Raw genomic sequence first — 24,544 nt, forward strand, 5'->3', positions numbered from 1 at the left:
TTTTCCTCACAAATAGAGCTTTCTTTTGGTGGTATTTGATCGCCTCTGCAGTTTTTATTTTTGGTGCTATAAACAAAACAAGAGCGAGAATTTTGAAAAAAAACACAATATCTTTTACTTTTTGCTATAATAAATATCCTACATTTTCTATCAAAAAAACACATTTTTTCCTCAGTTTAGGCAGTTATGTATTCTTCTACATATTTTTTTTTTTTTACCAAAAAAAATCGCAATAAGCGTATATTGATTGGTTTGCACAAAAGTTATAGCGTTTACAAAATAGGGGATAGATTTATCGCATTTTTATTTCTATTTTTTTTTACTAGTAATGGCAGCAATCTGCGATTTTTATCAGGACTGCGATATTGGGGCGGACAGATTAGACATTTTTGACACATTTTTTAAACCACTGACAATTATACAGCGATCAGTGCTATAAGAGTGCACTGAATACTGTATAAATGTCACTGGCAGGGAAGGGCTTAACACTAGGGGTGATCAACGGTTAACTGTGTTCCCTCACTGTGTTATAACTGTAGGCGGATGGGACTGTCTATTAGAGAGAGATCGGTGTTCATACATAGTATGAACACCGTCTGTTTCTACTCCCCTGAGAGAACCGGGATCTGTGTGTTATCTGTCACTGCGGCAGCTGATCAGAAAGCGGTTAAATATTACAGAAATTTTAGAAGTGTGCCCACTGGTGGCAGGTTGTTTGGCAGTTCCCATGTCGGGCCTACTAGGTGGCACCAGGTACCAGTGATCACATGGCTGGTAATGGAGCAATTTAGGCAGGTGTTAAAGCTTTGTGAATGAAACCTCTCAACTGTTTCTTTTTAATCTCTTCTAACATTTTGATTTTAAAATAAATATCCTTTTAAATACATTTTTATTTGGTACCATATGATTTTCTTGTTTACACACTATCAATATCTAATTTTATGCACACAAAATCAAATCAACAACATTGTATTCATTTATTGCTTTCAGTGATTCTAAATGCAGATCTGTGAAACAGAAAGAAAAAGCTTAGTTTTTGTTTTTAATAAAACTCATTCTATGTAACCCTTTGATACACATAATCATCCCTAATTGTCTACTTCTTTCTTTCTTTTTTTTTATTATCACTGTTCATACTTTTTTGTGCTTACATTAATTTATATATTTTTAATATCATAAATGTAAAAAAAAAAAACAAAAAAAAAAAACAAACACAAATTACAAAGAAAATTAAATAAAAAAAAAAGGCTTTATTTAAATTTGATTTGTCAATAACTGCCAGGTTTTGAACTAGCAACATTCTTTGGTTTCAAAATAAATGGGTCAGATTACAGAATAAAACCAACATTTTATATATTTATACCATTTGTTTTAACATTATAAGTAGAAAAACTAGAAAAAATATATTTTTTTCTATTGTTTACTTTTTCTTTTTTCTTAACTATACATAGAAAATCGGATACATTTCTTTGAAGCAATCCGGGCTAAAAGAAAGTCATGAAAAAACAAAATGTATGCATCACTGCTGTATTTTGAGTAATATCAAAGTTATTGCTGAATTCATAGGCCTAGAGCTAAAAGATGGAACTTGAAGAGTTAAATAGAAAATTATTATTGTTGTGCTGAATCACCCCCTGGCTTATTGTATGTATGAAAACATTAGGTAACCCAGCTCTATCAAGAAAAAAAATCATATAAATGTGAGTATAAAAAGCAGCAATTTTCATGTGAGATACACACAGTACAAACAATAAACCAAAAATAAACTGCGCTAAAATTAATAAAATTAGGATTATTGAATAATGATAAGTCTGTATTCATAAGCACTTTAAAAAAAGAAGAAAGTCCATAAAATGATGTGATGTCCAATATAACCCTTAGTGCTTAACACTTTCACCATAATTTCAAGAAAAGCCTCCACCTCATAGAAATGGTCACTTACCAGATCCTCGTGACCTCCTGTTACGGAAGGTCTTGAACGCTTGTGGCTATATACCCAGCCCGGGTCTTTGATAGTCCAGGGGAATCGAGCTCTCAATCCTCCACCACCCAGAATGGGTTCGATCATAAATGAGCCTTAGGGAGGAGCAACGTGCTGACGTCACCGCGGTTGCACAAGTCCTGGAAGACAGGCTGCTACATTGAGCCAGCCGGCTTATTCTTTTATGCTTAATTACATTCTAACCAATAAACACCAAAGATTTTACACTATGGAGGCCTTATATCTTTTTGGGGCTCATTTATGATTGAACCCATTCCAGGTGGTGGAGGATTGAGAGCGCAATTCCCCTGGACGATCGAAGGCTTGGGCTGGGTATATAGTCACAAGCGTTCAAGACATTCCGTAACAGGAGGCCATGAGGATCTGGTAAGCGCCCATTTCTATGAGGTGGAGGCTTTTCTTGAAATTCCACAAATATTCTAGTAAAAGTGTTAAGCACTGAGGGTTATATTGGACATCACGTCACTTTATAGACTTTCCTCTTTTTTAAAGTGCTTATGAATACAGACTTATTATTCAATAATCCTAATTTTTTTATTTAAGCGCAGTTTATTATTGTATGTATGGGATGTTCTAACAGTGAGATCTCCCTGCCACAATTTCCAACTTTGTTTAAATCCACCCAGTAGATTTTGGCATTTGCCTCCACTTTTTTTTTACTCTATCGCCTTTTGTTGTATTCTCTACGATATAAAATATATTTGAAAAATCCAAAAATGGGTAAGTGGCACTTTTTCATAACTGCTACTGCAGGTATTTAGACCCTGGAACAGAAGTGCTAACATCTCACCAACTCCAGGAGAAATCTAAAACTTCATAAGGTGACTTAACATTCCAACATCTACCAAAAAATGAAACATCAGTTTTGAGTGGACTGGTTCTTTAATGGATCACTCATAAACTATGTCCTAGAGATCAACCGCTAAGCAAAGCTGTACTTAACCACGTAAAGGCGTGTAATCAAGGAAGCATGAGTCAGCAAACCTTTTTCTGGGGAAAGAAAACAATGTTCATATTAGCTCAAATTTAGTTTACCAAACCCTGTATTTAGCCACATTTAGTTTAATATATAAATACATCAGCAATGATTTTGCAAAAAAAAAAAAAAAAAAAAAAAAACAGCTTGCAGCTGGTACAAATACTAACTACATGCTGCTTGCAAAATGCAAAATTCTTGCTAATGCGAGTGCTGGGCACAAACGATCTTAGCAATGTCTTTCAGCTTAATATAGAAATGCTGCAAGACATATTTCTCAACGTGTGGCTGACTTTCCAGGAAAATCTGGCAGGAGGGGACAGAAAACCCTGTTAGTATTCCTGCACTGAGGCCCTCTTTTTCCTTTCACACGCACATACTCGTCCTAGGCCAGGATCGAGATAACAAAAAAACAGTATACCTAACATTTATCCTAGAAAGAGAACAAATAATTCACACAACTTTTCAGGACTGTTAACACACAACTAAACAGCTAGTCTGTGTGTTTATTTAGCACGTATATAGTGACAGCAAAGATTATGCTAGCACGGTAGCAAAGACTTCAACTGACAGATTCATTAATGTTCAGTTAAACACTTGGATCGATGGATTTATTACAGTATAGTTACAGTGTGTTCAAAGTTCTTCCATCTGCTTACTACATTTCTTGCATGTTTTCCCTTCACTTGTCTGTTACAAATAATAAACATTTTATATTACTAGTAAATATTGCAAGTTCCATGCTGTAAGAAATTCTTTTTATTTATTTGCATTTTTTATGTCAAATGAGAGGTTTATAAGATTTGTTTTTTAATAAAAATTTTATAGCTGGATGTCTTCAAAAAAAAAAGGTTGATTTAATGAATGTTACCCATAAGAATCACTTACTACAGAGTTCCAAGTGTCAAATTTAAGGCTGATATTCTGCATGTGTATACTTTTACTTAAATACAAATGTATCTTCTTATTAAAGCAGCCAAAGTCAAATAAATTATTCCAATACTTCAAAAGATATGCAACACACAAAACTCTTGTTATAGCCTATTCAGTTATAAAACTATTGCCATTTTAAAAATCATAAACACATATCTATTAATGTAATTTTCAAGCTTTTGTTGACCTGTTGAGGAGTATCAGGATTTAATTTATTCAGCATTCAATATATGTACTGAGTTCTGATGAAATTAATTGGCTGATGATGCCCTTTTACAAGAACGACTCAAAAGAGAAGCCAAAGACATAAGACACTCTGTAGATAAACATTTCCATCTAATTCAATTTTCGCCTGTAATGCCATATAATAGCTGTAAATTTTAGAATTAAGTGGTTAGTGGTAAAGCCAATGTTCATAACACTATTTTATGTTGCATAAACCTAATGTAAGCCACAATGACATTAAAAGACAATATGTAATACTGCCAAATGTTTCAATAAAAGGGCATTTTTTTATAATCTTGATATTTTTTTGGGCTGCCAGGTTCAGCAATTTACATTCTGTGAAAATTGTATTAATTCATGTGTGTTTTAGTTTAGCCAAAGAAAACCTTGTAATCTGTTTTTAGGCCTTTAAGTGGCTAGAGGTTCTTATTCCAAAATGCTAATTCATACATGTTGCAAACCATATTATCTAATCAAAAAATAACCAGATAAATGTTTTCATTGTATTACACACACACACACACACATATATATAAAGAAGGAAAATGCAAACTGGACATGGAGAATGGTTGGGATCATGAAGTAATACTAGGTGTTATTCATGCAGCAGATTTCACCACAAAAATGTAGAAAAATGCTATTTAGTTGCTGTACAAGTCCTCTCTGACTTAAGTGACTGTGCTCAATAAATGGGCAACCATCTGTAGATCACAGGTCGTTTGTCACTGAGGCCACCCCAAACTAGTAAGGCGATCAGAGTCTGTTCCTAATGCTTGCTCTCCATATAGGTTTGTATGCATGGCAAGTATAATGTTACCAAGTTCAATAATGTTTCTTCGTTGTTCTATTGAGTGGATGCAAGTCATACATAGTGCACATCAATAAAGCCTGGTGTTTTAACAGCAGCAAAGAGCCCATTATAGTGCTTGCATTGGTTTTTAAGGCCTAGTTCTCTGCACCCTCGGAATAATGCTTTCAATTTAACTTTTCTGCCTCACCTAAACATGCAGCACCAGATAGCAAGATACATTACTGCTTGGGATCACCCAGAGGAACGGAAGCAAAGAATTTAAACTGGCAACATAATGCAATAAAGATCTCATTTTATTTAATATATTTTCCTTTTTTTTATAATTTATATTATTTTTTTCTCTTTTACAAGCAAGATTTTTCATTGTAAAGCATATTAAAAAGCACCCAAGCAGAAAGAATTGTGCTGTTATTATTACCACTTAAACGTAAATGTCTAGTGATGTCTTTTTATGAACAAACCGATCCACCCCTTTTAACATCAGTTCAAAATAAATGAATACATGACAATATCAAGAAGAGCTATATGCACTTACACAGTCATTAAACACATCACTCAGACATTACAAAAAAGAAGCGATATTTAAAAGTCTTTGAGCTGCAATCATTTCTAGAAAAATGATGTTACATATACACTTATTTGCATATCAGAGTTTTACATAGCATACATTTTCGTATGTAGATATTTCAGTGGGAATGTGCATTTTTAAATGTTAGAAGCCTGTAGATGTTGTGGACTATTTTTATTTTTTTTTTTGGTGTGAGAATGTGATTAGCAATAAAAGAGGGCACAACCTTTGGCCCATAAAACAGTGCAAGAATCTTCCAATATAGGCCAAGAGAAATTTCCCTGCCCAATAACCCATTGCTTTTTTTAAAAGGCATATCATACATTGCGTCTAGCATTTTTCTAAGGACTGTGGAAATTCTATAGACATGCTTTTAAGACATAACCCAGGTAAAAAACCCAGGTAAAAAAAAAATTCCATTCTATACAATTTTTTTGTAGACAGCCGCTGAACTGCACCTCTCCAACTGCTAGTCTTAACAAAGGGACCCTAAATTCTGAGTGATACTCTTGAAACTATTACATTTATTTTGGGGAAAGATCGAAGCCACGATGCACTGCAAACATTTGTTATATTGCAGCTTACAAATTCTTAAATGTGATGGCTGCATTACTTTTTTTTTTTTTGGCTTTCTTTCCTATATTTTTACCTGGTGATCTGGCCAGTAAGTCTACTCTTTTAACCGAACAAGCTGTGATGCACATGTAGCAATTACAGGGTAGAGACACCATTTACTACGACAGGGGTGATTTCAATGATCAGCATTTATGTTAAACGTTTATCCCAATTGGAAAAAACTGTTTGCTGTCACTGCTTATAAAGTGTTAGCTGAAGGTCAGATACAATTTGTTAGTGTATCTAAATCTAGTAATGCATCTAATCACCCCCCACCCCCCACCCACCCTAGATTAACAATGCTGCTGTCCAAAAAGTGCTCCTTCATCCAGAGTGGAGACACTCTAATATAGGAGGTGTATTACTGGCTAGATCAGCAGATGAAAACAGAGGAAGTCTAAAAGTCTAAAAAAACAAACAATTGCAGCAACCACATCTAATGATTGGTTAGCTGCAATACTAGGAGGTGTCATGGCTGACTGCAAAGTTTTTTGAACAATGTTATGCTGGCCATACATGGATCAAAATTCGGCTGGTTCAGCAGGGACTGGCCAAATTTTGATGCATGCATGGGCAGACTGGTTGTACAGAAGTCAATCTACCTGTTGGCATTTTTCTGATCTATCAGCTACACAGGCTATAGCCTGATCAACGTATTCTGATGGCAGGGAAGTCTCCCCACTGTCAGAATATAATAGCTCAGTGGTGAGAATTTCACCATCCACAGTGTGTGTGTGGATAGGGAAATTGAGTAAATTGTTTTTCGTTCAACCTGCTGGTTGAATGAAAAAAAAAAAAATACTAACCCAATGGCTGCTTTAGAGTGAAACTGTCCCAAGGTCTGTCCTCATTAACATACAATGCAGGAGGTCAATTTATATATATTTTTTATCCATTAGTTAGGACAGAGAACTTTCAACTGTGGTTAAAACTGATAAAGATCCGCCTGCACAGTACAGACAGGGATAATTTTTGCAAACACAGCTGTCCAGCCCCCTCACAACAAAGATTCACTACCTTGTCTTTTTCCTTGCTGGATGGTCCAGTAAAGAGCATCTAAAAAAAAGGTAAGCTGTAATTTTAAACATTTTTTTCTTGAAATATTTTTTAAGTTATGCTTAGTGAATAGGAACATGTAAGAAATATAAAAGTAGGCATTATCCTAATTTGTCTGCAAAAGTGGAAATACAGTTTAATGCCTATTTCCAAGTTCTGCAGACATATATTGATAAATATATGCTGTTTAGTACCAGAGTTTGTGATAGAGGTACACCAGGAGATGCTTCTCATTTCTATGGTAAGTGAACAGCTTATCAAAAAAAAAAAAAAAAATCATGCATTATAAAAAAAACAGTAAACATGAGCAAACTGGGAAAGTTAGGACATAGGACTTTGGGGAAAACCATCTGCATGCAATCTGGGTATACTCACTCCAATGGCTACTGTATAAGCATTGGCTTTTTGCAGGGGAATAATAAAAAATTAAGAAATAACAGTATCACATGCATAATGTTGTCTAATTGAACACCACATCAAATCAATGTAGAATGTCCATGCTAACATACTGAATGCTACGGCTTATTATAGGGAGAAATGCATAGTGCTATACATACAGTGAAGCAAATCTACACACCAATTGTGAAGGCACTTCTAAAACAAAAGGTTGCCTACTTGAGAGATTGCTTCTTTCTATACATTCTTTTTTCAAAGTCTTCCCTACAGAGGTGGTAGAAACTATAGGAGCTATAGGTGTTGCATTACTAAATGAGATTTGTATGTTCACTTTGCAGTTGGATACTAGAAAATAAGGCAAAACTGATAAAGATTATAAACTATTAATACTTTGAAGCTAAAATATTAAACTTTTGCATTTTATTAAAACAAAGTTAATGCATTTAATTTAAAGAGACTCTGCCCCCCCCCCCACTCCACCCCACAACCTACAGTTCTATTGAAATGGAAAGCCTCTTGCTCATCCTCAACCATGAACTATACATTCTAAAAATTTAAAAAATAGTTAAAGTGCTTGTAAAGGCAGAAGGTTTTTTTATCTTAATGCATTAAGATAAAAAACCTGTGTGCAGTAACCCCCCTGAGCCCCTCTAATACTTACCTGAGCCCCATCTAGATCCAGCGATGTTGCAGCAGTGTCTTGGCTGCCTGGAACTCGCCTCTTCATTGGCTGAGACAGTAGGAAGGCACCATTGACTCCCGCTGCTGTCAAAGTCAGTCAACCAATGAGGAGAGAAAGGGGCTGGGCCGGGCCGCGGCTCCGTGTCTGAATGGACACACAGAGCTGTGTCTCCGCTCGGGTGCCCCCATAGCAAGCTGCATGCTGTGTGGGCACTTAACAGGAAGAGGGGCCAGGAGCAAAGAAGAGGGACCCAAGAAGAAGAGGATCTGGACTGCTTGTGCAAAACCCCAGCACAGAGCAGGTAAGTATAACATGTTTGTTATTTTTAACTTAAAAAAACAAGACTTTACAATCACTTTACCTGTACTATCGGAATTCTTTGTTTATGTAAAGTTATTGTATATAGTCCCCAACAAGATACACTGATGTGCCACTGCCATTATCCTTCAGAATCTGTTAATCTCATGAGCCCAACGAATGGCCCAGCTAGCAGCTTTACATATTATGTACAATCAGGCCCTAAATACAGTATCTATAGCTTTTCCCCCCCTTTTTCACCAAAGTCAAACCACTGCCAATCTGAACAAAAATATGTCTAAATCTACTAAATATCCTTAAGCTAAAATATAGTTTAATAGTTAGTCAGGAGAATAGATTGTTTCTTTTACCTTGATTTTCAACTTGAACTATGAAAAAAACAAAATACGTGTATGTACCACACCTGGCTTCTGGAAGTTAATGTTTTCTCAAGTTTTATTTTACACTGCAATATTGTATTTTTAGGCTCACTGAAGAGCATATCGATTTTTACAATCAGCTCACAATCTTACACAGCTACAAATTAAGAATATGCAAATTGACTGCAAACTGTATATGTTACATGTACACAAGCAGATTTTAGTTGGGTATTCTGTGTATCATCATTAAGTGGTGAGAAATGGACATACAGTATGTCCACTGCTTTAACCGCATGCCGACCAGCCGCCGCAGTTATACTGCGGCAACATGGCTCAGCTGCGCGAATCGCCGTCATGGTACATCGGTATCATAGACAGCCACTAGGGGGCGCGCCCCTGCTCGCCCACAGAGCTGATGCGAGTGGCTGGCGGTCGCGATCACCGCCGGGCTCCCGCAATCGCTCAGGGCACGTGGAGAACCGGGATCTGTGTGTATAAACACCCAGTTTTCGGTTCTCTGAGGGGAGAACAGATTGTCTGTTCATACAGAGTATGAACAGACGATCTGTCATCTCCCCTGCACAGTCCCATCCCCCCTTCAGTTAGAACACACAATAGGACACACTTAACCCCTTCACTGCCCCCTAATGGTTGGTTAACCCCTTCACTGCCAGTGACATTTTTACAGTAATCAATGCAATTTTATAGCACTGATTGCTGTAAAAATGCCAATGGTCCCAAAAATGTGTCAATATTGTCCGTGTCCGCCATAATGTCGCAGTCCCGATAAAAATCGCAGATCGCCGCCATTTCTAGTAAAAAAAAAAATGATTAATAAAAATGCCATAAAACTATCCCCTATTTTGAAGATGCTATAACTTTTGTGCAAACCAATCAATAAACGCTTATTGCGATTTTTTTTACCAAAAATATGTAGAAGAATACATATCGGCCTAAACTGAGGGAAAAAAAATATTTTTTTAATATATTTTTGGGAGATCTTTATTATAGCAAAAAGTAAAAAATATTGCTTTTTTCTCAAAGTTGTCGCTCTTTTTTTGTTTATAGCGCAAAAAATAAAAACCGCAGAGGTGATCAAATACCACCAAAAGCTCTATTTGTGGGAAAAAAAGGATGTCAATGTTGTTTGGGAGCCACGTCGCACGACCGTGCAATTGTCAGTTAAAGCGACGCAGTGCGAATCGCAAAAAGTGCTCTGGTCTTTGGGCAGCCAAATGGTCCGGGGCTGAAGTGGTTAAATATAATTTATCTGAGAGTACTAAGTGAACTCATAGATAAAAAAATATATTATAGTTTAAGTTAAGGTGAAACATGTACCAATACAGGGATGGGATACATTTTTAAAGCAGAAAAAGATGTTTTCATTTAACTTGCTAATCGAATATCCAATAATATAGTAAATATGGGGTTGATTTACTAAAACTGGAGAGTGCAAAATCTGGTGCAGTTGTGCATAGAAACCAATCAGCTTCCAGTTTTTTTTTTATCAAAGCTTAATTGAACAAGCTAAAGTTAGAAGCTGATTGGCTACCATACACATCTGCACCAGATTTTGCACTCTAGTTTTAGTAAATCAACCCCATAGAGTCCCAGAAAGAAAAATCTAGTCAAGAAGAATGCCATACCTAAGTTTCCAGTTCCATCCAACTGCTGCAGCCATTACAAAGCCAGATGGATGTCATGTTTTCCTACTTGGCTCTCCATAATATCACAAACACAACTGAGAAGTTCAGCTGAGAGAGACTGACATCCATTACAGCCTTCTTACCGGGGAAGGTGACTAAATATCCTGTAGGGATATTTCCCCATTGGAGTATCCAAGAGATATCAACCAGTGTGTGATTCAATATAACATTGCCTGCCCAAAACTTAAATATTGGTGAAACTGCCCTTTAACCCCTTCACGACCAGCCGCCGCAGTTGTACTGTGGCAGGTTGGCTCCCCTGAGCAAAACAACGTTACCTTACGTCGCTTCGACTTTTGGCCACTAGGCGGTGCGATGGGCACCCATGATTGCTTGTGACAGAGCGATGTAAACATACAGATCCTGGTTCTCTCAGGGCAGAGGAGGCAGATCGTGTGTTCCTACTATGTATGAACCCCGATCCCTGTCTCCTCCTAGTCAGTCCCACTCCCGCCACAGTTAGAACACACACTAGGGAACACAATTAACCACCTGATTGCCCACTAGAGTTAACCCCTTCCCTGCCAGTGACATTTATACAGTAATCATTGCATTTTTATAGCACTGATCGCTGTATAATTGTCACTGGTCCCAAAAATATCTCAAAAGTGTCCGATGCAATATCACAGTCCCGATAAAAAAAAAAATAAATAAATAAATAAAATTGATGATCACCGCCATTACTGGTAAAAAAAAAAAAATTATAATAATAATAAAAATGCCATAAATCTATCCCCTATTTTGTAGACACTATAACTTTTGTGCACACCAATCAATATACGTTTATTGCGATTTTTTATTTTACCAAAAATGTGTAGAAGAATACATATCGGCCTAAACTGAGGAAAACATTTGTTTGTGTTTTTTTTTAATTTGGGATATTTTTTAAAGTAAAAGATAGTGTTTTTTTCAAAATTGTCGGTCTTTTTATGTTTATAACGCAAAAAAAAAAACTGCAGAGGCGATCAAATACCACCAAAAGAAAGCTCTATATGTGGGAAAAAAAGGACGTCAATTTTGTTTGTTTGGGTACAGTGTCGCACGCCTGCGCAATTGCCAGTTAAAGTGACGCAGTGCACAAAATAGCCTGGTCATTGAGCAGCCAAATCTTCCGGGGCTGAATTGGTTAAACTGTGCATGCTCCAGCCCCTGTCTGCTAAACAGATGTGTAGACTCATTGTTAGGGAATGTCCTGTAACACATACTCAAAGATGTAACAGCAACAATGACATATAAGCTTAAAGTCTAGTGTGAATGGTAACCAAGATAGTTCTGCATTCTTACCAAAATAATGGGGAACGTTTGTATATGAACCCTGCATAGGAACTGAAATTTCAAGTTTGGCTTCCAGTGGGACCACCACTGTGTACTGTTCTTAAAAACAAGATGCCAAAGAGCAGGAGGCAGTCATAAAAACTTCTGTTTGCAATCTCTTTAAAATTTGTATAAACTGCAGCTCTTAAGTTTTTTTATTGCAAATACTGGTATTCACTTATGGAACAAATAGAAGACAATAATTAAAACTAATTATTGAACTGCTAAAACTAATCAACAATCATTGCAACACAAGTAAAGTAAGAATGTTCAGTCCATGTACCTAAAAGTGAGTTCTCTCTAATTCATTGCATATACAGTTAATAGGGGTCCTAATATGCTAAATATAAGGGTTCTTCCTAAGCATGCTGTGTGACAATAATGAGGAACCCCAAACTGTATGGAGAGAATAGTACTAAACACTGTGTCTCCCTCATTTTACCCAAAATGTGCAAATCAGTAACAAGAACAGCTAGATTTAAATCTTGTATCTGTGCTAAGCAGTCAGTGACACATTTGACAAAACACAAGCCATCTAAAAAGGAGAGAAGGGCTGTCATAATCCTACACTAGAAGGTCTTTGAAAGACTTCTAATGAAGCCCTGTTGTAATTGGCCAAGTCTTAAATAGTATATTTTCTGAACAGGTATACGCATCTATGATGCTAGGTTTTCTTTTCTATACTGACTTGCAGCTTAACTGTCCAGAGTTAATTCATATGATCTTGATAATTCTAACTGTACCGGTTAACTTTTCAAAAAATTGGATACACTAATGTGGAAGAAGATACCATTTAGTTAGACACCAAACGGGAATATATTACAAGGTCTAGACGACTAATAAGGCACATTAGACTTCGTAGGAGAAAGATACATCTATATATATACACACACACCCACGTATATACACACACACACACACTGTGCATGGTAGCCAGTCAGTTTTTAACTTCAGCTTGTTCGATTAGGCTTTGACAAAAAAACTGAAAGCTGATTGGTTTCTACGTAGAGCTGCACCAGATTTTGCACCCTCCAGTTTTAGTAAACGAACCCCAATATATATATATATATATATATATATATATATATATAAAAATAAATGAATACACACACACACGTTTGGCACTGAACATATTGTATTATCGTTCTGTAAATATGTTGGTTGTCAGATTTTGAAACATTGTTATATGGAAATGTAGACGTACCCAGAATAGCTGGAATTATGGGGGTGTCAGCCGAGAATGATAAAATTCTCTTCAGCACACCTACCATCCACCCCTCGAACCCTCTGGTTGGGTGGAATTGGATTTGCGACACCCTGGCCCTGGCCAGGGACAAGAATAGCTGCTGCAGATGGCAACTACAGCTTTCATTCTATCATTGAAATTATGAAGGAATACTAAAAGCCATTTAAGAGGGCAGATGGCTCTGTCATGTCAAAATTGGACTTACTCTGCAAAAGATTCATACTTTGCACTGGACCAGGAAAACTCTGCCAAAGTATCTTTCACCTTTGAAACCCTTTTATTTTACGGTTGCTCATGTCTGTTTTGTAATATCTTTTTTGTAAAAATGCCCTGCACTTTTTTTATTTGCATTATATAAAATAGTTAAAAATCATTAAAGTAAATCTCTGCCATTACTAAAAATAAAGAACTTTGCCACTGTAAAAGAACTACCATTGAGTAAACACATTCCTGTTTGGGTGTGGCAACCTATGTTACAGACATTTTTTAAAGGTTGGAATCGAAACAACGGATGCTGTGAATGGTGCATGATTCCATTAAAAATATAGGTGGTGGCAGCTACTGTGTATGTGTATGTGCAAAGGGTAAATTGCTTAGTCAACCTGTCCCAGTGACAATTAATTCAATCTGCTGGTGCTTAGATTTTTGTCCATGAAGTTGGATTATCTCTGCACAGGGTGAGGCTTAAAGTGTTTGTTACCTTAAAAAAAAATAAATGGATCCTGTTCCTTTAAAGCATGTTATACAGCACAGTGCTTGTGCTATATAATTTGGCCCCCTGTATCACGTGAAATACCTGGCTGATCCTGCCTGGTTCTGCCCTCCGCCCCTGTAAACTGACCACAGTTTATCATGGCTGCTAAGCCCTGACACAGTGGTCAGTTTATAGAAAAAGGAAAAAACAGCGCTAGACTTAATAAAGTAAAAACAAAGGCAGCAATTCAAATGTGGGATACACACAAAATAGACAAATAAAATAGAGGAGAGCTGCGCCCATAACAATAGGTAAATAGATAATGATGAAAATAGTCCACAAATCAATTCTTGAATAACACCGCAGTGACTCCACACATTATGAAAGAGTGCTCGACCACCGCATAAAATGCCTGCTTACCTGCTTGCAGAAAGAGGCGTTTGGCTGTAACCCAGCCACAGCCTTTGTCTTGCAAGGATGGCTGCTGGACACACACAGGAACTGGACCTGGTACTGACAACCCCCTAAGCGTCTACCTGGTTCGTAGCCGTACTTGAGAAGTACTCGGGGTGGGCTCAGAAAGAAGAGAGACTGACCATAACATAAAACAGTATGACCATTTAATTAAAAGAAAAAAAGGTTAGTATTGCACTTACATGTACAAGGATAAAAATCGCATAAAAACAAATGCCGGCCGGCAAACACAGGAGCGCGTCCTCCTCTCAAACGACGTGGTGACGTCAGTGCGTGCCCTCCCAGAAGCGTATCATCATAGATAATGTTTTCAATGGGCAGTGGTCATATACATGCCTCCGTCATCCACAGCTCACCTCTGTCCTCCTTTCCCCCTCCCTCCCTGCCTGTCAGCTCTTACCAGTGCGGCTCTGCTCCTCTCCCCGCTGCTATAAAATGATGTGATGTTAATACAATCCCCTCTGTTAGCTAACAACATGTGCCCCAATGTCTGTGCTCTATAAAAAAAAATGAGGATTTGTAATCTTATTGCAGAGCACCGCTCACGTGACTGCTAAGCTCTCTCCTCCTCCTGATGTCAGCGAGAGACTTATTACATGCTGGGCTTGTATTGTTCTGTGGATTACATGGAGTCAGGGCAGACTCCTAGCCTGACCTGCACCCTCAGTGGACATATTATGGCTAGTCCTTACTACCCCCAAAGGTGCGGTCTGTGTGCGCCTTTCAATGGAAAAAATGCTAAGAATGTTTGTGGAGTCACAGGGAATGGGCTGGGAATGCTTTTTGACTCATCTGGACCCTTAGACCTAACCTGAAAGACTTGGGAAGACACGATTGCTAGTTCTGAGGTCCCTGTGGTGGAATATTTACTGAGGTTCTGGGAAATATTGGAAACACTAGTTGGGATGGTAAGGGGGTTCATGATACAGGCCAAGCAAAAACTCTAGTACAGATGCAGTGCCAGGGGAGGGGGATATACAATGTTGGTCAGAGGTTGTATTTCCTATTCCTTATGCAGCAAAACAAACTACAGGGAGTATTGGAAGAACCATATATAATTACAAAGAGTCTGAATGATGTAACTAATGTGGCAAATTTGGGAGGTAGAAGTTTAATAAAAACATGCGTCAATATTACTCACAGTTACAGTGGGGAGAACAAGTATTTGATACACTGCCGATTCTGCAGGTTTTCCTACTTACAAAGCATGTAGAGGTCTGTAATTTTTATCATAGGTACTCTTCAACTGTGAGAGACAGAATCTAAAACAAAAATCCAGAAAATCACATTGTATGATTTTTAAGTAATTTAATTTGCATTTTATTGCCATGTATTTCAGGTCGTTGTCATGTTGGAAGACCCAGCCACGATCCATCTTCAATGCTTTTACTGAGGGAAGGAGGTTGTTGGCCAAGATCTTGCAATACATGGCCCCATCCATCCTCCCCTCAATACAGTGCAGTCCTCCTGTCCCCTTTGCAGAAAAGCAGCCTCAAAGAATGATGATGTTTCCACCTCTATCCTGCACGGTTGGGATGCTGTTCTTGGGTTTGTACTCATCCATCTTCTTCCTCCAAACATGGCGAGGGGAATTTAGACCAAAAAGCTCTATTTTTGTCTAATCAGACCACATGACCTTCTCCCATTCCTCCTCTGGATCATCCAGATTGTCATTGGAAAACTTCAGATGGGCCTGGACATGCACCGGCTTGAGCAGGGGGACTCTGGAGGATTTTAATCAATGATGGTGTAGTGTGTTACTAATGGTTTTCTTTGAGACTGTGCTCCCAGCTCTTTTCAGGTCATTGACCAGGTCCTGCCATGTAGTTCTGGGCTGATCCCTCACCTTCTTCATGATCATTGATGCCCCACAAGGTGAGATCTTGCATGGAGCCCCAGATCGAGGGAAATTGACCGTCATCTTGAACTTCTTCCATTTTCTATAATTGCGTCAACAGTTGTTGCCTTCTCACCAAGCTGCTTGCCTATTGTCCAGTAGCCCATCCCAGCCTTGTGCAGGTCTACAATTATATCCCTGATTTCCTTACACAGCTCTCTGGTCTTGGAAAGGTTGGAGTCTGTTTGATTGAGTGTGTGGACAGTTGTCTTTTATACAGGTAATGAGTTCAAACAGGTGCAGTTAATACAGGTAATGAGTGGAGAACAGGAGGGCTTCTTAAAAAAAAATAACAGGTCTGTGAGAGCCGGAATTCTTACTGGTTTGTAGGTGATCAAATACTTATGTCATGTAACAAAATGCAAATTAATTTTTTAAAAATCATACAATGTGATTTTCTGGATTTTTGTTTTAGATTCAGTCTCTCACAGTTGAAGAGTACCTATGATAAAAATTACAGACCTCTACCTGCTTTGTAAGTAGGAAAACCGGCAAAAATCAGCAGTGTATCAAATATTTGTTCTCCCCACTGTAGGCTCCATTCAGACTTGTACGATTCCAAAATTGTGCCGACTTTGGAGTACAACTTTGGTGCAACTTTGACATATCGTTGGTGCAACTTTGGATGCGTGCAACTTGGATACGACTTTGGCTTTAACCAGTAATAATGGACAACTGTTGCACAACTGCTGCATTGTATAACATTCAGGCACGACTTTCATGCAACTTTTGAGGGTTAACATTGAAGTCTATGACCCTCAAGTTGCATGAAAGTTGGACAAAAGTAGTGCATGAACTTCTTTCAAGTTGCTGCAACTTTAGGTTGCACATATATGAATGGCTATCATTGGACAACATGGGGAATGACTTGTCAAGCAACTTTGATGCCCAAAATTGCATGACAAGTTGCACAAGTGTGAATGGAGCCTAAAAGAGCCTCTGGAGACAACCAGTTTTGTTCCCATCAGGTTTTTCTTTTCTTCCTGGTCTATTTATCACCTAGCACAGAAAGTGCGTAGACATTTCCCAGGATGGACAAACTTACAAGTAAAAACCAGACAGGGGTTCTAACTCTTTCGTGGTTTATTGTAATCTGTCTCCCTGTTGAAGGGGATATGCCCTCACATGCAAGTCTGTTTTACACTTATGGGCTTCTACCTAAGGTTTCTCATAGATAGTTTGATTTGTGACAGATATCCAGTAATATATATCATCCTTTCCACCTCTTGATATTTTCTGCAGTTAAGTGTGAAACAAATCTGTGAAAAGAGACTAAAAAGGTATACAGACACACCTAAAAGTTGCTTTATCTGCTGCATTGTTGACCAAGCCAGTTCTTTCTTTATGTCCACAAAATTTCATCCCATCATATAATATCTATTTGCATATCACCACGTGAAATGGTTAGAAAGCAGTGATATTGGTGAACTATGTAAACTTTTGGCAGTTCTAAGCAAATACGACACCTGCAGTGCTATGTAGTGGCTGATCTAAGTAAAACACATCCTAATGGGCTAGCAAGAGAAAATTTGTATGCATGAATTCTTGGGGCATATAAGTAGCAATAAAATCCATATTAAGTGGTATATTTGAACTCATATTACAAAAAGCTTATAAAACGAGAGATCCCAATGAAAACTATATTTTTTTAAGAAATAGAAGCATACTAATTTCTTCCCTACTGGGTCTCTGTCTGGCCTAAATTAATCTCCCTATAGGATTTCAGCAGACATATGCACTCCTATACAACACAATGGGATAAACTCAGTTCTGCAGACCTGTTACATGTATCAACTCCCAAAACAGAACAGCAAACTGGCAGTTTAGTAATATGTGAAAGTTTTGTACAAGCTTAGATATTCTGCTTTGCTTAAAATAACCTTAGCGTTTTCTTTTAATCTGTCCGATGTGTTTTATTAAAGGAACGAGACAGGAGTCCCCCAAAGGACTCAAATGTAACGAAGCTCATTTCACACTCCCTTGCTGCTTTACATGTCGGCCCCAACATTATTTGGTCCAGTGATATTTCTTTGCAAAAAATAATTGTTAATCTCACAAGGGTCAGTTTGCATGAAATGTAAAGTTTAGTTCTTGTTTTACAACAATGGCGGGGGGCCCAATGGAGTTTTTTTTTGTTTGTTTTTTTACACCGAGGACCACTTTTAAAAGCGGCCCTGCCATGCATGAGGGCTACACTGGCCACACACATCTTTCCTAGATGTCATTGCGCTTTACAAACCGGCCATGGCATCTTTGCTATGAATGCCATCACATCCAACATAGTTTAACTTCAGATCAGATATTTGTGGTGACCATATGTAAAATGAATATGAATATGGTTATCTCTAACAACTTTAACATTTCATTTACAAAACTATACAAGCACATTCACTGATTGCTCTGATTGCAAGTAATTGCACAATAGGTTCACATATAAAACATATTATTCCTGTAAAGGGATATCGCAACAGATTTTATGGAAAACGTGCCAACACGTGATACAATAAGCATATGATACAGCTGGATTTAGGAGAATATTAAAATTGGATCTTAACAGCTTTATAAGCTTTACAAGGCCCACTGTTTTAATTTTGTGCATCACATTTTTCCTTCAGACGCATTTCTAAAGTATCATGTGCAGAATCTTGACCGTATGTGACCAATCTAGTCATGCATTATTGTAGTTTACTGGCATCACATGCCTTTTCTTCAATTACACACATCCATCAACTTGAAGGGGAGACCAAGATGCTATACTGTATTGGTACCTTTACTAAAAGTTAACTCCACCATGCTAGTAAGAATTTCAAAATCATGAACTACAGTAGTGGTGCAATAAGGTCGGTGTACAGTTCTGTCATTAGGAAACAACAAGGTAAATAAAAAAAGTAATAATTGAAAGACTTCAAAAGTAGGACACATAAAATAAAGAAGATAGGCTGGACTTTTCGATTCAATAGCATGCTATGTAGAAATTACAAATCAAAGGATGTTCATTCATGTATTAATTTCTTGTTTTTTTATTTTCCATTTTGCAATTAAAAAAAACAGAAGTTTGATTTTGCAAACACACCTCTGAAAATCTTTAGTTACTGCAAAGAAGTGTTAAAGCCTCATATCTGTCTTGTGTTATGCACACATGCAAAGATGCAATATTAATTAGTGCTCTCACTTACAAACACAAGTGTTAAAAACGTCACAAGCTGTTCTGTTACAGTAAATAACAGCTCAACGAAATCCGATCCTTTGCAAGACTTTCTTGTCTCCAAAAATGTACTTTAAAATTCTTTGCCTGAACAGTAAGACAGTTTTGTTGATCAGGTTAACCCCTGGCAAACAGGACCAACATTTATAACTTATACATGGCCAAGTCAACACACATTTAATCTAATGATAGTATATAAAAATATGAAGACAGCTGCAAATGAAATATATTAGCGTCTATATTTGCGCAGTTCATTCTAACAGGCCATAAATCTTCACAAAGATAGACTACAGCAAGTAGAAAAAAAAAATAACAACAGGGATGGATACAGAGAACACCTGACTAATATATATGGCAGCATCATCACTAGCTTATTTTGGGTTTTATTCACTTTATACAAAATCTTCAAATAAAAAATAAAGTTAACAATATCCGTTTACTGCTTTTAAGTCTACCATAGTAATCCCTAAAAAATAATTTGCCAAATTATTTACATATATATATATATATATATATATATATATTCTGTATATAAATTATATATATTCTATATTTAGAATTCTGTATATTTTTGCGTAGGAAAAGAAAACTGCTTAGATATTTATAAGTTACCAGCTTCAGGCAGCCACATATTATATATTATATATATTTTACTTTGAGTTCTTTATTGAAAAAAAAAGAAAATATTATAAACAGAGGTGATAACACAAATTATTGTGATTTGAATGGGTTAAGAAATGTTACATTTCTTTACATTGTAATTACTACATATAAATAAGGAAAGCAATACTGAAAGATACATGTAGGCCTATAGTTATTATAAAAAAAAAAAGTTCTATGTATGTCAGACAGCAAAATATATGTTACAGAACTAAAATAAAACTACTTTGATTCTTGCTACTATTTTGGCACCTCAGTTCTACAAAACAACATTTTAATGTAAATGCAAATAAAATATTTATAAAACCCATGTAGGCCCTTATCAAGAAAAATCACAAAGCATTTGGCTTAATCTTGCACATTTTTAAAAGTTGATTTTCATAAAATGCTCAACAGACAAGAATTCTGATAATTCCAGTTATCTATTCAAACATTCCATAGTGATTAAAAAAAAAAAAAAAGTTATTTATTTGTAGAGATTGGTGGCACCCAAAAGCGGGACTTTGCGGGCCAGTTGGATAAAACATTAACTCATCTCGCCCCCAAAATCCCGACTCTGAAACCACATTGACTTTAGTACTGGCTTATTCAATAGAGGGCCAGGCAGATGATAGCACAATTCTCCAAAATCTATCATTTCGAAAGTATAGTAGAAGCCAATAACGTTTCTGATCACCCAAACTATATTATATATATTTATATATACACATACACACACACACACACACACACACACATACGCCCATACTTTTTTTCCTCAACTGAAACAAATCTGTATCATAGAAAGGAATGCATTTTTAAATGTAAAGCTGATATGTTAACTCTTTCAGAGACTTGAGAGCAGAGTTCAACAGTTCACCAAAGACCATCAGCCACTTATCACGTGCCTCAGCAACAAAAGCGTATTAATAACATACAGAGAGGTTAATGTTAGAAGAAGAGACGTACGATTCAAGCTCTTTCCAAATGTAGCTGTCATGCCTTATTTTGTTAGCTTTGGCTTGGCTCATGGATTGCAGGCGCCTCGCCCCCGACCCAAAAAAAAGGACCAACTGGTAGAGTAATTGGTTGATATGGAATGTATAGGAAATTGTTTCCTTTTTTACAACTTCATTTTGTCATCATCACTATATAAACTTTAAGACTTATAAAATATCTGAAATTTAAGAAGCACTTGCAAAGGATATTTTAAACACGATAACTTTATAGGGGTTTGTAAAAGTATCAATCACCGAATGAGATGTGAATATAGGTGCTTTTTAATGACCCACTGCTGCCTAAGAGCACTGTTAAAGTATTATGCAGAGTTTTCCCTTTCAGGGGAAAAAAAAAAGAAATAATGACAGATACATATATATTTGCCATGTATATAATTTCATTACCAAAAAGTCACAGAATCAATAGGCTTTTTAGAATTCCACTGACGCTTGCAGATCAAAAAGTCGTTTGGTAAGATTTTTTTTTATATATTTAAGGATATGCGCACTTTTGAGGTAGTATTACACATATGCAGCTTTTGCTCTGCATTCAGCTATTGGGAAAGCAATGTGACAGATGGGTGTGTAACAATCCACAGTGATAGAAATGATAAGGCACCATGCACACTGGGCTTAAAAAATAACATCTGTTCCCTTGGGAGTAAAAAACGCTCATATAGAGCATTTTTTGTACAAAGTTTAGACGAGTTTAGGAGAGTTTTAAGTTTTTTCCTGCCAGTGAGCTCCAATCAGAAACGTGAACCAGAAAGTTTTTTTTTTCCTGCCTCTAAATGTTGAGCTCAAAATATGCCTCTAATTGTCCTAATGTGCATGGACACATAGGATGACATTGAGCTGCTTCTACAGGCAGAGTGCAAAACTCCTGTAGAAGCAACTGGCAGAAAAAAACACAAAACTCTTTTAAACTTGTCTAGACTTTTACAAAAAAATGCTCTATATGAGCATTTTTTACTCCCAAGAGAACAGACTTTTTTTAAGCCCAGTGTGCATGGAGCCTAAGGCTATGTTGCTTCCACAGGAGTTCGTGTTCTGCCTGTAGAAGCAACTCAATGTTATCCTATGTGTCCATACACATTAGGACATTTACAGGCATATTTTGAGACCAACATTTAGAGGCAGGAAAAAAAAACCCTTCTTATTCACGTTTCTGATTGGAGCTCACTAGCAGAAAAAAACGTAAAACTCTCCTAAACTCGCCTAAACTTTGTACAAAAAATGCTCTATATGAGTGTTTTTTACTCAAAAGAGAACAGATGTTTTTTAAGCCCAGTGTGCATGGAGCCTAATAGTGAAATAACAAAAATGTATGAAATACAGTTTAAGTAATAGTTTATTATGCATACATATGAATATACAAAGACGCTTGTACTGACACACACTAGTCACAAGTCAGTATAACATTAACAGTACTAGTACCTGATAAGAGTACAACACAGGCCTTTAACCTCTATGCTAGTAGATGTCATACAGTAGAGACCTTTAAATTCTACAGATCACAACACACTTTAAACACAAGTTTTATGACTCCTGTTTTGCCACTTTAATTTTCTGTAATTGAATGTTCATATCGCATCGGAATTCTCTACCCACAAAAGTATAATATGACATAATCATATTGTTTTGGGTTATGTAATCTTATGCAATGATGTGCTTACAGTCTTCACTTTCAACAGAACCCCCCAAAAAAAATCAGACATTAGTGCAGGACCACAGCACTGAGTGCTGGTGGGTGTGTCCGATGATTTGAAATGTGCACAAACCCCTTACATTTTTTTTTTTTTTGAAAGTTAACCGTTAACCAGCGCAAGAGCTAACGATTTATCTGCACCTTTTTTTTTCCAGATCTAAAGCCAGGTTACAATGCACAATAGAGCTCACCAAGGTACAGGTCTATTAGAATCACAGGAGGCAGCAGAACTAAATCAGCTGAGATCTGTTGCTTTAGCAGGCAGCCTGTACAATAGCAGACTGCAGCTGAATGTCAGACACTGTCTATGGCAAGGTCCCCTGGGACTAAAGGTGCTTACACTGTTGTCTCTATGCAATATGCTGGGGGTGATCTATTAAAAAAAAAAAAAGAAAGAAAGAAAGAAAAAGAAAGAAAAACAGTAACCCAATGCCCAGACAGGCTACAGCAAATCTGCAAAGGTGACATGTTAAGCTGATCATTAGTAAGCACAACTAGGAATGATTTGGTGTGTAGATGTACAGTACCTAGCTGACAGATTCCCAACACCTGCAGATCAGACTATCCTGGAGATGATCACAGCACAGCACTGGCTTTTTAATCATGCTAAGCACAGGCTGCTGTAGAGCTGCAGTGTGTCTTATTTATAGAAATCAGGACAAAAGGAAGAGAACTTACAGTGTGTAGAGATCCAAGGGAGAGCACGAGCTGCACATCTCCCCTGCCTTGTAATTCCTATGGCTGGGGAAGGTCGATCCTCCTGCTCCTTCCTTTAGCGAATCCTGACTCATTACATAAAGATCACATTGCCAGGCTTCTGTAACATTTCTTCATCATCATCATCATCATCATCATGGTCACGCCACAGAGGCCAGATCAGGGGTGAAAAAAAATCCAGTAGTGGCTGAAGAGGCGATCCAAAAAGTAGATCGAGCTTTTCAAGTCACACATTCATTTCCCCATTAGTGCCCTTTAAATGCATGTAACAATGTTGCAAATCATGCTGTTGATCCAAAAGCGTATTAAAACGGCTGAGAGTTTGCTGCACACAACACACACAGAGAATATCCTTTCACCGGTTCTGAATAAGGAGCTGTACTGAAGTCCAGATCCTCTGAAAATTATTTTCCTAGAAACTACCTCCAAATATAGTAACAGGGAAGGGGCATTCCTAGAAATTCGGGAGACGTCAGAGAGAAGCTGCTGTCGTTCCCCCCGGCCTCCTGAAGGGGGCGCGCAGCCTGGAGAGGAGAGAGCACAGAAGCAGCCCATTGCACAGAGACCTGCATACCTTTAGGATCAGATAATAGTTCAACACAGAAGAGGGAAAACTATTTAAACCTGCAGTGTGCAGATTAGATCCGGGAGAGTCATGTGAAAAAGCCAATAGGCTGTGCACACTCCTCTTTACAGCTGTATTGACCATTCACAGGAATACAAGCTCATGACAGTCAGCACTCCTAAAGCTCCACTATGAAAACTTTGCTAAGAATGAGCTGCTTGTTATTTTCTCTGCTGCACATTCACTTTTCACAATGTAAAGCACATCTGGTAATCAGTTCTCTTTTTTCTTTTTTTTATAACTAACCCCATAGATCAGGGGTGCTCAGCCTTTTGAAGAGCAAGAACCACTAAAAGTAGACTTCCAGCCTCCAAATAAAAAATTGTTAAGACACTGGGGCCGCCCGTGCGTTAGCGCTAAAGCACCGCTTGTTTAAGCAG

General features: G+C 37.4%; 1 long non-coding RNA gene across 4 annotated transcripts in view; it reads right to left on the reverse strand.

Moving 5' to 3' along the window:
- LOC141101776 (uncharacterized) overlaps positions 1–24,123 on the reverse strand; it is a 179,192-nt gene extending 155,069 nt beyond the window's left edge. For all 4 annotated transcript variants that reach the window (XR_012235019.1, XR_012235018.1, XR_012235017.1 and 1 more), the window contains exon 1: positions 23,501–24,123. This is a non-coding gene — a long non-coding RNA (uncharacterized lncRNA). The remainder of the gene's footprint in view (positions 1–23,500) is intronic.
- Between the last annotated feature and the right edge of the window lie 421 nt (positions 24,124–24,544).

Source organism: Aquarana catesbeiana, linkage group LG06, assembly GCF_042186555.1.
Source record: "Aquarana catesbeiana isolate 2022-GZ linkage group LG06, ASM4218655v1, whole genome shotgun sequence".
Lineage (NCBI taxonomy): Eukaryota > Metazoa > Chordata > Amphibia > Anura > Ranidae > Aquarana > Aquarana catesbeiana.